At 43.6% G+C, this 11,825-nt stretch overlaps 2 long non-coding RNA genes across 2 annotated transcripts in view; one reads left to right on the top strand and one right to left on the bottom strand.

Moving 5' to 3' along the window:
* Positions 1-6,673, bottom strand: part of LOC128091277 (uncharacterized) — a 28,966-nt gene extending 22,293 nt beyond the window's left edge. Inside the window, exon 1 of the long non-coding RNA XR_008211327.1 lies at positions 6,607-6,673. This is a non-coding gene — a long non-coding RNA (uncharacterized LOC128091277). The remainder of the gene's footprint in view (positions 1-6,606) is intronic.
* The window catches only part of LOC128091278 (uncharacterized), a 38,111-nt gene extending 27,018 nt beyond the window's left edge, over positions 1-11,093 (top strand). Inside the window, exons 3-4 of the long non-coding RNA XR_008211328.1 lie at positions 3,908-4,032; positions 9,076-11,093. This is a non-coding gene — a long non-coding RNA (uncharacterized LOC128091278). The remainder of the gene's footprint in view (positions 1-3,907; positions 4,033-9,075) is intronic.
* The last annotated feature ends 732 nt before the right edge of the window (positions 11,094-11,825 follow it).

Below are 11,825 nucleotides of genomic sequence, written 5' to 3'. Positions count from 1 at the left end.
ATCAGACCTCAATCCAGAGCTCCTAATGGGGTCTGGTTATTAACTAATAGAAAGCCTCTCTACTTTGGTACTGAGGACAGCATGCATGATAATTATGTGATGGAACCCAGTGGTAGCCAGCCATCAGTCCTGCTGCCTCACATCCTGTGCCAGAATCAATGGGTGCATCCAGGTCCTGATCAGATCAGATCTAGCTGGCTTGAAAACGGGAAGGCAACCATCACAAAGAATAACAGCAATATAAATGTCTCTTTAGAAATCGCCTAAGCAAACAGACACAATAACCTAATCCAACCAAAAATAAAAAATGATGCCTCTGAACAGCAGCAAGTGGGAGATAAGAACTATCCTTTATCAAGTCCAGAGGCCTCCTGGACAGAAGAAAAAACAAGTGGAAGATCAAATGGGTTGTGGGTCAAGTAAAGCACTAGGCAAAGAGGTTTGAAGCCAAACCACAGGACACATTTGTCAAACTCTTAAAAAAATAGAAATGCGGGATCAAAGCAGAAGCACTTTGCAAATATTAACATTTGTCACCTACTTTTACTTTTGATGTACTTCATTTTGAAGACATTTCTCCCTTTAAAAAAAAAAAAGGGCAGGATAATCTAATCTATCAGTACACACACTTGTTTCCTTCAAAAGAAACACAGTGACAATATTAGTGGAACGTGGAAGACTTTAATAAGAACAGATTAAAAGAACCACCACAAGGAAAACAAATAATTAAGATATATTAAGCAGCAATCCAGGGAAATGTTGTTGACACCGTTGTCAAACGTTCTAATATAAATGTTTGGTAATTTTCCCAACAAACTATACACGAAACAATACCTCTTTGTATTGCCTCTCATTCAAGTGAAGGAAGAGCATTCTCGCAGCACTGGTGCCAGCGGCTCTATTAGTGAAGAAATCTCATCAGCACCCAAATGGCTCATGTCCATTGCTAATGTGTAGGTGTTTCTCGGAGATGCTACCCATTGACTAACATACCTCCTGCACACTGCTCTGCACACAGCACCTTACAGAATAGCAACCAAGCCTCAGGTTCAATTTAGGAAATTCGGTAATTGTCAAGTGTGGTAAATCATCTTTAAAGCAAACACTCTCAGAACAAGAGAGATAAAGCTCGCTCTGCTGCACTGAGGCGGCACACAGAGCGGGGCTGCACAGGGTTTCAAAGCTGCCCGGTGGCATTTGGTGCAAAGCGGCCGCCCGCTGCCGCCACCAGACTGCTGGCACCAGGGTGACACACTGGTAATCGCAACAGGGGAAGTCTGTCTGGTGCCTGCCCTTTGTTCCAGCCCCACTTTCGTATTTGAGAACCCTTATGATGTACTTTCTATTCACAGCAACGTTTTAGCCTGTCGCAAGTGTGGCCCCAGTGATTGTAGTTTGGCAAATACAGCAAGAACCCACACAAGCTTCAGCCCTTCAAAGTATCTTTTTTTTTCTTTTTTTTCCCCTCAGTTTCCACTTGTTAATATTTGACTGCTCAGTAGTTTGAACAAGTACTTCCCAAATATATTTCAGCCTTAAAAAAAAAAAAAAAAAAAGCCACGGAACATTCATGGTGCTCCGAGCATTTATGGCTGAAACTAGTTCTGCAGGTTCGGCCATCTGCCCTTGCACAATGCTGCTCCTTCTCGTAAAATGCAGGCAGCCGTCCTATTGGGGAACTCATAATGCCCTTGGCATCGCATCCTGAATGTCTCATCAGGATCATTTCTTGGAAGTGGTAAAACTGAAGATGCTAGGAAGATGCAGTTCCAATGAGGATGGAGAGGCTGAGATGCATATGAAGATGTCTCAAGGGATGAAGCTCTAAAAGGATATATCCCCAACTGCAACCAGCTCTGTAGAAAGAGAATGGTGGGCACATGCTGCTAATAACAATGACATGAACTTGGTACGTGGTACCAGCAGGAACATCAGATCTGAGCCAATGTTCTTATCACTCAGATTACCAGATGGGGTGGTTAACATTACTGTTACGCTGAGTGCATCACAAATTGCAGGTATCTGCTCCACTCACATAAGAGACTGATTTCTCACTGAGCATAAAAATGAGAGGAAAATTGCTACGCACAATTCAGTGGTTTCCTGCAAGCTGGTGTTTTTCAGTGTTAGTATACACAAATACTGGATATCTGCAATGACCTGCTGCTAGCAAAAAAACAGATCATCTGCGATTCAAGAATAGACTCACTGGTGGTTACAGTCTTATTTCTTAGATTGAAACTTGAAAGGTGGAACCACAGGAGCACAAGAGCTTTGGTTTTATCTGCTATACTAAAGACAAAAGGCTCTATCATATCATGGAATCATGGAATCATGGAATCATGGAATCATAGAATCACAGAATGGCCAGGGTTGGAAGGGACCTCAAGGATCATGAATCTCCAACCCCCCTGCCACATGCAGGGCCACCAACCTCCACATCTAATACTAGACCAGGCTGCCCAGGGCCCCATCCAATCTGACCTTGAGCACCTCCAAGGACGGGGCATCCACAACCTCTCTGGGCAGCCTGTTCCAGCACCTCACCACTCTCTCTGTAAAGAATTTCCCCCTGACATCCAACCTAAATCTCCCCTCCCTCAACTTAAAACCATTTCCCCTTGTCCTGCCATTATCTTTCAAAGAGTTGTATCCTTCCATTTACTGTTGGAGAGGTATACCTGAAACTCCACATACACTGGCATACACAGGGTCCTATCAACTCTAGCAGCTGCTCCTCCAAGCACCTTGTGAAGGCCAGTGCAATCTTAACACGGGAGAGCTGATGCAAATCTACACAAAAACTTCTTCAATCTGCTTCTGGCAACACAATTTAAAGAGGGTATAAGTGAAAGAAGGTATAACAATTGTTCTTATGTGAACCTGTTCATTTATATCTCCTTAATCCTATGCCACCACAAATGTGAAATGTGAGAATTTTATAACCCCAATTCTTTTTGAGCCATACACATAGTCCAGATCTAAATCTTATGCTTCCGTATGCAAGACAGAAATCCTGTATGCCAGCCTGTACACCAAGACGGGGAAACAAGGATGCAGCAATAATAACAAGGAAGCCCATTTTCCTTTGAAGAAAGACCCTTTGTTTTTTAAAAAGCCTGTGACGTGTAAATAGCTGTGTTCTTGGAAGTGGTAGGTATTTGTTAACATGCAATAGCATTATTGTAATAACCTTCAGGAAGCCTTGAAAGGATTTCACACGAGCAAGGAAGGAGAATCTGGAGCTCGTCTCAAAGCCTGTCTAATTGCACAGACTTACAGGAACTGCAAAAAATAGGATGGAACAGCAATTCAACTTCCATATTTTGTTATTTGTGACCAGAACAAAGTTAAACTAGGTGAAGATCTGGCCTTCTATGGTGACTGAAAAAATCTGATTTCCCTGTGTTTCTGGTCAGAGAAAAATAAGAAGTGTTTAGAAGGCTGAAAATTTTCTTAGTAGGTTGATTTCTGCTAAGAACATAACCAAGGTTAATAACATTTATTTATGATTCGGGATAAGTGTTTGAATCACTACACATTTATTTATTTATTTATTTATTTATTTTTAAGCAGATCTGTCCCACAATACTATAGCAAGCATCAGAATCAAAGAAATCCCCAAACTCAAGAAAGAAAGCTAAGTGTCCTTGCTGTCCTCAGTGCTGATTAAACCACACCTGGACAGTGGCTTGGTTTCACTGAGCTGTGTTTTGCTTGACTTCTTAAATAACCATTTAATTTCCATTGGTTTTTTCCCGTCCTCCCCATGGTGCTTCCTCTTCACCTTATCCATTTTCTGGACCATAGATATGAATGTCACATCCCCATTACTCCTCATCTGTTATCCTTTTTCCAGGTGTTGCTTTCCTCTCATAGATGCTTATTCCACTGTATTTTCTCACAGAGTCCCATTAGGAAATCACACTGGGAAATGTCTTACCATCTTTTCTCTGGAAGTCAACATTATTGCTGTAGCACGTGGAAAAGTCACTGCTTGTGTCAGTGATAATACCTCGCTAGGCCAAGCAGGTAAGCAGATGTAACATGCAAGATCTTGTCCACATGTCCTGAGTTTGCTGCCCCAAAACTCCTCACTGTAGCACATCTTCATCCTAGAAACACAGCTACGAGGCCGCTCACATCTTCAAAGTGTAAATCAGGCTCATATCTTGGAAGCAACTGGTACAGTTGGAGCATGGTGTTTTTAAATCAGCTCAGAAAGTGAAAACCAAATAATGAATGATAACAGAATATTAGCTTGGCAAAACTCCACTGCGATGATTTGTTTTCCAAAGTGCAGCTGATTTACAGATTTGAGGCCTCCATTCGTTCTCTCTAAGTTTAAAGCGAGATATTTCAACAAAAATTATAGCCGATGAGCAGTTCTGCTGATACAAGAAATGTTCTGTGGGTGACGGCAGCCTCTCGAGGTATGTAAAGGAGCAGAATACTCCAGACGGTGCCGTTACATCTCTGCATAAAGCAGCCAAGCGGCCTTGCTGGATTTATTGGCTTTCCAACCCTGTATCCTTTCAATGGCCCCGCAGCCATCCAGCCATTCCCATGAGTCAGGAGTGGATTTCACCAGATTCTTGTTGATTCCCATCTCCTCGACACTGGTGGGGCCACACCGGGAGTGCTGGGTGCGGTTGTGGGTTCCCCAATACAAGAGATGTGGGCATACTGAAGAGAGTCCAGTGGAGGGCCATGAAAATGGCAATGGGGCTGGAGAACGTTTACTGTGAGGAGAGGCTGAGAAAGGTGGAGCTGTTCAGCCAGGAGAAGGCTCCGAGCAATCTCTCATCACTGCCTATAAATACCTGAAGGGAAGGAACAAAAAGGATAGGGCCATGCACCTTCCAGTAGTGCCCAGTGTGCCCAGCAGCAATGGGCACAGCTTGGAACATAGGAGTTTCTCACTGAACACCAGGCAGTATTTCTGTGCTGTGCCGGTGACAGAGCACTGGTACAGGCTGCCCAAAGGCTGTGGGATCTCCTCCTTGGAGAACTTCATAAGCCTGGCACCCTGCTCTGGCCTCCTTGGAGAACTTCATAAGCCTGGCACCCTGCTCTGGGTGGCTCACTTGGACCAACTTCTGTTGTTTCTGTTGTATTCTAAAGCAAAATGCAAACTTAGTAAGGATGAACTGTGTCCACACTTAAACTAACTAAGCCACCTGATTTATGGATGTTATTTAAGGGGGACAGTCTTTCAGATGACAGAGCATAGGAAAGCAATGTGGATGTTTATTGACAGCTTCCTCACAAGCTGTCCCCAAAGTGGGGGAAAGAGAGCTCCCTGAACTCTTAAAGTTAGGAAGACAGATTAAGCCACTCTTCCTGGTATGATATGAAAATCGAAAAGACTGAGCTCTTTCTGCAATCAGGAAAAAAGATCATTTCTTCAGGTCTTAACTTGAGAACTTTTATAAAGCAGTGGAATAGCAGATGATATTTTGAGCTCTTGATTTACTTGGGTCTGTGGAAGAAGTTAAAAGATTCTGCCCTAATATTCTCATGATCAGAAATACCAACAGTCAGCAAAGGTGGGAGAAGCTTTGAGGAGAGTTTCAGCAGGTCAGAATTTAGAAGGAACCCACTCAGGATAAAGGGACAGGACTATGCTGTGAGAGAGTCACATCAGAAATGCATGTTTCAGCCTTAAGACTTAAAAGCTTGAGAGTCTTGAAGAGGCATCACTGTGCATTGTGCAACTCCTCCTGGACCTTTGCACCACACAGATTTTGGTGATGTAAAATCTCTGGCACATCAGTCATCATCTCCAGTTAAGTGACAGACAGAGGAAAGACGGGTGCTGCAGACAGCCTCATCCTGGATCTGATGCCATGATGTGCCACTGAATCACCAGGAGACAAGAACATTTGGAGGCAGCTGGGAAACTGGGCTCTCACCAGCCCAGCTGGGGCAAACAGGGCAGGACCTGTGGCCTCTTCACCACCTATGAGGCCTTTCAGGCGTCATAAGCTTTTTAAAGATTTTCTTATTTATTTTGTAAAATGTTTTCAGTTTTTGCTTTTCTTGCTTCGCTTTCTAGTTCTGACCTCTTTCATGCTACAGATTTTTTGACTGTAAGCTACCTCCACAACTTATTCTTTCTCACAGACAAATGAGGATAAAATTAAAAAAAAAAAAAAAAGAAGGCGTAGAAATATGATAAGACTAAAGGGCAAGAAAGGGGGAAGCTTTTCAATGTAAATTTTATTAACACAGGGAAGAGCAGAAATTTCTCCGAGACAAATTCCGAAAATTCTTCTCTTTATTTTCGTGTACAAATTCTCAAAGTAGCTATTTCTTTTTTTTGCAAGCAGCCTCGCAGATACTCAGTAGTTCCTGAGGGCATGTGAAACCCAATTCACCCCTTAAAATCCTCAGACAGACAACACTCAGCAATGCGAAGTATGAGATGATTGCGTCTTATATTCACACATTATCATCGTGTAATTGAAACACTATCTGAAGAGGAGAGAGGGAAAACCACAGAGCTGAATTAATGTGGCTGTCAGAGAGAACTTTTAATTGCCTTTATACCCGTATTACTTATTTTCATAAAAAATTCTGGGATATAGTAAAGGGAAAACTCACCACTGCAGCGTTCCATTCAGCATGTTGTTGTGGTGGCATGGATAAGAGTTTGTGGTTAGGGGTTTTTTTTGTTTTGTTTTGTTTTCTTTTTCTTTTTTCTTTTTCTTTTTTTTTTTTTTTTTGCAAATGCTTCAGATTTTTCCAATAGATGTGGACAAAGTTTTGTGTAATTTTCCTGTGACCTTGATTATGCAATTGTGTGTGACTGCTCCCTCAGGTGACATCAAAGATGCCACTCTCGTTATCAGGTCGAGGGCAACCTCAGGAAGGCAAGGGACACCCTGAGGGCACCTGGCCATGCCAGGGGCAGATGGCTCTCCATCCTGCTTTGATTGATGAGCTTGCCGTGGGGAAGCTCCCGTTTTTTAGAGTGGTTACAGAGCTGGCAGGCAGAACACTCGCAAAGGCACCATGATGATGACACTCAGGACCCTCAAGGTATTTGTGTTCCCTTCCAACCCAGCAGTATCACCTCCTTACCTCCAAACAGGGGCCCAAACCCCACTAAAGTTAAAGGGTTAAATCGGGCCCCTTTTGAAGTTAGCAGTGCAAACCTTCATCCCAACAGGGCGGGTTCTTCCTCCTGGCGCTAAGTGCTTTGATGAATCAGCACTGAAGCACCCAAACGAGGTGCAAAGGAACATCCCCTCTTCAAGGTCCCTCCTGGCCCAGCCCTCAGGAGGGATGACAGCTGTGGCCATGCCCTGGTCATTCCACACTCCTACCGCCCATTGCAACTGTCAGTGGGAAATCCCATTTGCTTTAAGTCTCCGCTCCTGCCCACAGTCTGGCTGTGGTTGCTCAGCTAAGGGCAATGACCCTGCAGAGGCCATCAGGAGAAGGAAGAAGCAACGGCCTCTCTTTGCCATGGGAGTCACTGGTCTTGCCCAACAGACCTGCCAGCCTCCCTTCAGAAGAAACCGACTGCATATGCGAAATGCAAAAATGCAAATGTTCCAAAAAAAAACCCAACAAACCCTCCCATCACATCCAAATTCTCCTTAAAACGTTGCCATAATTCAAAAATCCATACACAAAAAAAAAGACAAAAGCTGCCTACAGATTCAGGTTCAGATGGTTCAGTGTTAGATGTTTTTATGTTAGGACCTGGAAAGCTAATCTCTGAGAGACTTCTACCCACTCCTCTTTGAATATTTCTCTCCACTTTATAGTCACTTTTCCTCAATTTCTCTCCTCCCTGAAAGCCTGGGAGGGAGCTTTGGGCAGCCAGGTGGAATCCCCAGCACCTGGAGTGGTGAGGCAGAGAGGAATAGAAATCCACCCTAGTCTAGAAATCCACCCTAGTCTTTAGAATTACTTTGCACCATGTTTTCTGCTATATCAGGTAAGAATTTAGGGATCACAAGTTGTTTGTTTGTTTTGTGTTTTTTTTTTTAAGCAGAAAATTGAGTGAAAAATAAGAAGTAGGAAAAAGAAAAGATAAGCTCTGGTCAATTGAGCCCCAGCTCTCTTGTCTCCAGTTTGTGATATGTTTTATGATCTCAGACACAACAGATTGTGAGCCTGCAATGTTTGGAAATGGTAGATGATTAAACCTCTGGCCAGGTGTAAATGCAACCTTTGTCTTCTGCTCACTGTGTGAGAATCACCTTCCTTCTCAAAGTCCCCGGCTGGCCCTGCTCTCATCACTGTTACAAACATCCTCTGCTTGGATCCGCAACCACCTTGCGCTTCCTCCTTGTTTCTGATCTATAAATACACCTATGTGATCTGTACCCCTCAAAATGTTTTGAATCACAGGAAAAAAAAAAAAAAAAGAAGAAAAAAAAAAAGAAAAAAAATTATTGAGCAAGTTACTAAAATTTGCAAGAATGTGGCCTATGAGTTTTTGTACTTCTTCTCCTGGGGGGATTTTGTACCAGGTAAATAATAAAAAATGTCTAATGATTGACTAGGCTTTTAAACCTGAGCTGAAGGTAAGTTTGCCTTGCTGTTCCAGTTAAATATTCTCACTAGCCCCCTTCTCTTTCTTCATTTTATCATGCCACAAAGTCCCTTTCAGCCTGATCCATTCTTTATTCTTCAGAAATTTGGGCAAAAGTCAAATCTGACCTTTAAAGCCATAAACAAATTAAATTGTTTCACAACCAAATAATATGAAACAATATTGAATAGCTCAGCTTCCGCTGCGTTTCCTCTTAAAGAGAAAGAAGCCCCAAAAGGGCACAGCACTGAGAAATGGAAGATAGAGAGATGGGGCATGAGTTGTGTTGATGTAGCGATGAAACGGTGAAACACTGGGCTGACAGACACCAGCACTTGGGAAGATGATATGTTGAATTATTGAGTCTTCTGGGAGAAGGGTTTTCCCCAGGGCACGCCCCACTGCAGAGCAACTCGAGCTGAAAAACCCAACGATGGACTCTCAATGCACTCTCAGTGCTGCCAGGCTGGAAAACACTCCTCCTGTCTCTTCTATTTGCCTGAGCTTTGCTGTTCTCTGCACAGGAGGCACCCAACAAGCAGTCCAGCTGACATAGGCGAGGGGCAGCCTGTGTCACCTGCTACCGACTCCATGGGACATCTTTGGCAGTGAAGATGTTCCTGTCCACTGTGCCTGGGATGGAGCCTACCAACAACTGCTGGCCATAGAGATGGTGAGATGGTAGTGTTTGTACTGTAGGTTCAGCACATCTGTGGCACATCACTGGAATGCAAAGCATCTAGGGCAGATGTAGAGGCTGGATAAGGCTCCTTGCCATCCTTGAAAACACTGTGAAGTGCCAGGCTGGGATTCCCCTGGCAGTGGGGGATTCCTTGCCTGGCACTCATCTAATCTCAAATAGGAGGCACTGAGACATCAGGAGCAGCCCAGCATCAGGTCCCAGGAGATGGCCTGTGGTGTGATGCTGGCCTGTCCATGCAGCCCTACCAGAGACATTCCTGACCCCTGCCAGCCCCAACTTGAGAGATATTCACTGTCCTCAAAGAACACAGCAAGGGACAGCTGAAGGAGGAAGGAGTGGGCACAAGCTGGCATTGGGGCGCACACTGTTTCTGTGCTACCTGCATTTCAGATGTGTTCACATCATGTAACAGGATCTCAAGCCACCATTAACTCTTCCTTTACTTGTTGTGTACACACAAGTGACAGTATGTTTATATGAGACATAAGGACAGTGCACACTGCTGCTGCTTGTCACCTAGGCTAAACACTCAGATACACATGTGCTGACAATCACTGTTGTTACAGTCACTGATAGGAAAAGCCTTTAATGATACACAACTTAGTACAGTTACACAGCCACGGCAGACAGGCATGAAGCACATTTGGCTGCCTTAATTAACCTTAAGAATTATGAAGCCGCGCCTGTAACTGAAATATAGTTTTGCCTTTTATAAACTATTTGACATGAGAATTATGAGGCCAAGAATTAGATGTAGGAACACATCTAAATATTTATGCTATGTTCATTACTCTGGTATCTGAGTGCATGTTTACATTGTAACCTCCACTCCAACATCCATTATTTCACTTGGCCATAAAACCCCGTGTTACCCATCACACTGTGCCACTGCTCTCCCTGCCAGAATAGGGAAACACAATCATAGAAACATAGAATCATAGAAACACAGAATCATTAACACTGGAAAAGACCTCCAGGATCATCTATCTAGTCCAACCATCAGCTCATCCCAATCATGCCCGCTAACCACGTCCCTCAGTGCCACAACTACCCTTTTCCTGAACATCTCCAGGAACAGTGACTCTACCACCTCCCTGGGCAGCCTGTTGCAACGCCTCACCACATTTTTGGAGAAGAATTTTTTTCCTGATATCCAGCTTGAACCTCCCCTACGTTCAGATCAAGATCATCTTAAGTCTTTTCCAACTTATGATTCTGTGTTTCTATGATGAATGTCACTGGGTACCATTTTTCCACATGAAGGAATTCAGTCACACTCCATTGTTTCATATAATGTCAGAAGCCGTTCTCTCAGACTGTCCCTCTGCTGCCATCTGTCACACAGCAACAACAGGTAACAGGACATTGATGGGAAGGTTCAACCTCTACCACCGTACCACCAACATCCGCCTCTGATGTCATGTGCCAACATAATAAAACAGGAGGCATTACTTTGGGAACAGCCCTCCTAATTCTCACATGCTCAATATAAAACTTGCTGCAACTTCTTGCTTTGAAACCAGGATACTGGATTCAGCAGGTTTCTGCCCTAGACCAGATGGCAGCACATTGGTTACACAGCCCCTGTGGGCTGCACCTGCTCACTTCATATTGCAAAGTCCTCTGACAAGGAGCTCCAGCCCCAGTACTTCATCATGGCAACAAAGCAGGGCAGCAGTCATCAAAACACTGAAAGAAACTGAGTTTAAGTGTACTAAATGTTTCACCATTAACAAAGCCAACATGATGTATTTTTTTGGCTGAGGATTGGGGGAGGGAGAGAACTCTCAGCAATGGCACTTAGATGCAAAGCTGTGAAAGTGGCTTTGAGTAACACTGTAGAAGTCTTCTGATTAAATAAAGGATACAAATGTACTGATGTTTAATTAATCTTTTCATTTGAATATGTTATCCAACGAAGTGAAAAGCTGATTTTGGGAAGGGAAGGGAAGGGAAGGGAAGGGAAGGGAAGGGAAGGGAAGGGCCAACATTCTTAATTTTGAAAAGTTCAAAAAACAAAAATAAAAAAAACCCACTATGATGTGCCTTAGACTTCTGCTCCTAAAATACCTTGTCTAGCACGTAACTTGTCTATACAGAATATCTAACTCTTCATTTAATATAGTGAAAAGCGATGTCAGCAGTCACACACTGACACACAGGAATCCACATTTTTTCCTATGGAGCAGAACAGCACTGCAGGTACAGCTTTTGGCTGGAGGGTGTTTAAGAGCTCCTAGATCATCAAGCTGGGCAATCTGACAGGGTGCTTCCAATTTCCTGTATTAGAGCAGCCAGGAAAGCCCAGCATGAGGCACCTGGGCAGCCCCACATCTGCACAGTGAGGACATCTCTTATCACCCTGTCTCATACTAATTTGGGTTACGGGGATTCAGCCTCAGCTATGCTATCATTGTTTCATCCACCTGTTGTAATCTGCTCTTCTCTGGAATTATTGCCAAATTATGCTTTTTCTTCTTCTTTTTTTCCCTTCATCATCAGTATCTTTTCTAGGGTAGAGAGCTTCCCAGATCACTCTCCACCCACTTACACACATGCGTGCACACACAC

Source organism: Tympanuchus pallidicinctus, unplaced genomic scaffold (genome assembly GCF_026119805.1).
Source record: "Tympanuchus pallidicinctus isolate F22 unplaced genomic scaffold, pur_lepc_1.0 scaffold5, whole genome shotgun sequence".
NCBI lineage: Eukaryota > Metazoa > Chordata > Aves > Galliformes > Phasianidae > Tympanuchus > Tympanuchus pallidicinctus.
This window is presented reverse-complemented; position numbering and strand designations above follow the sequence as displayed.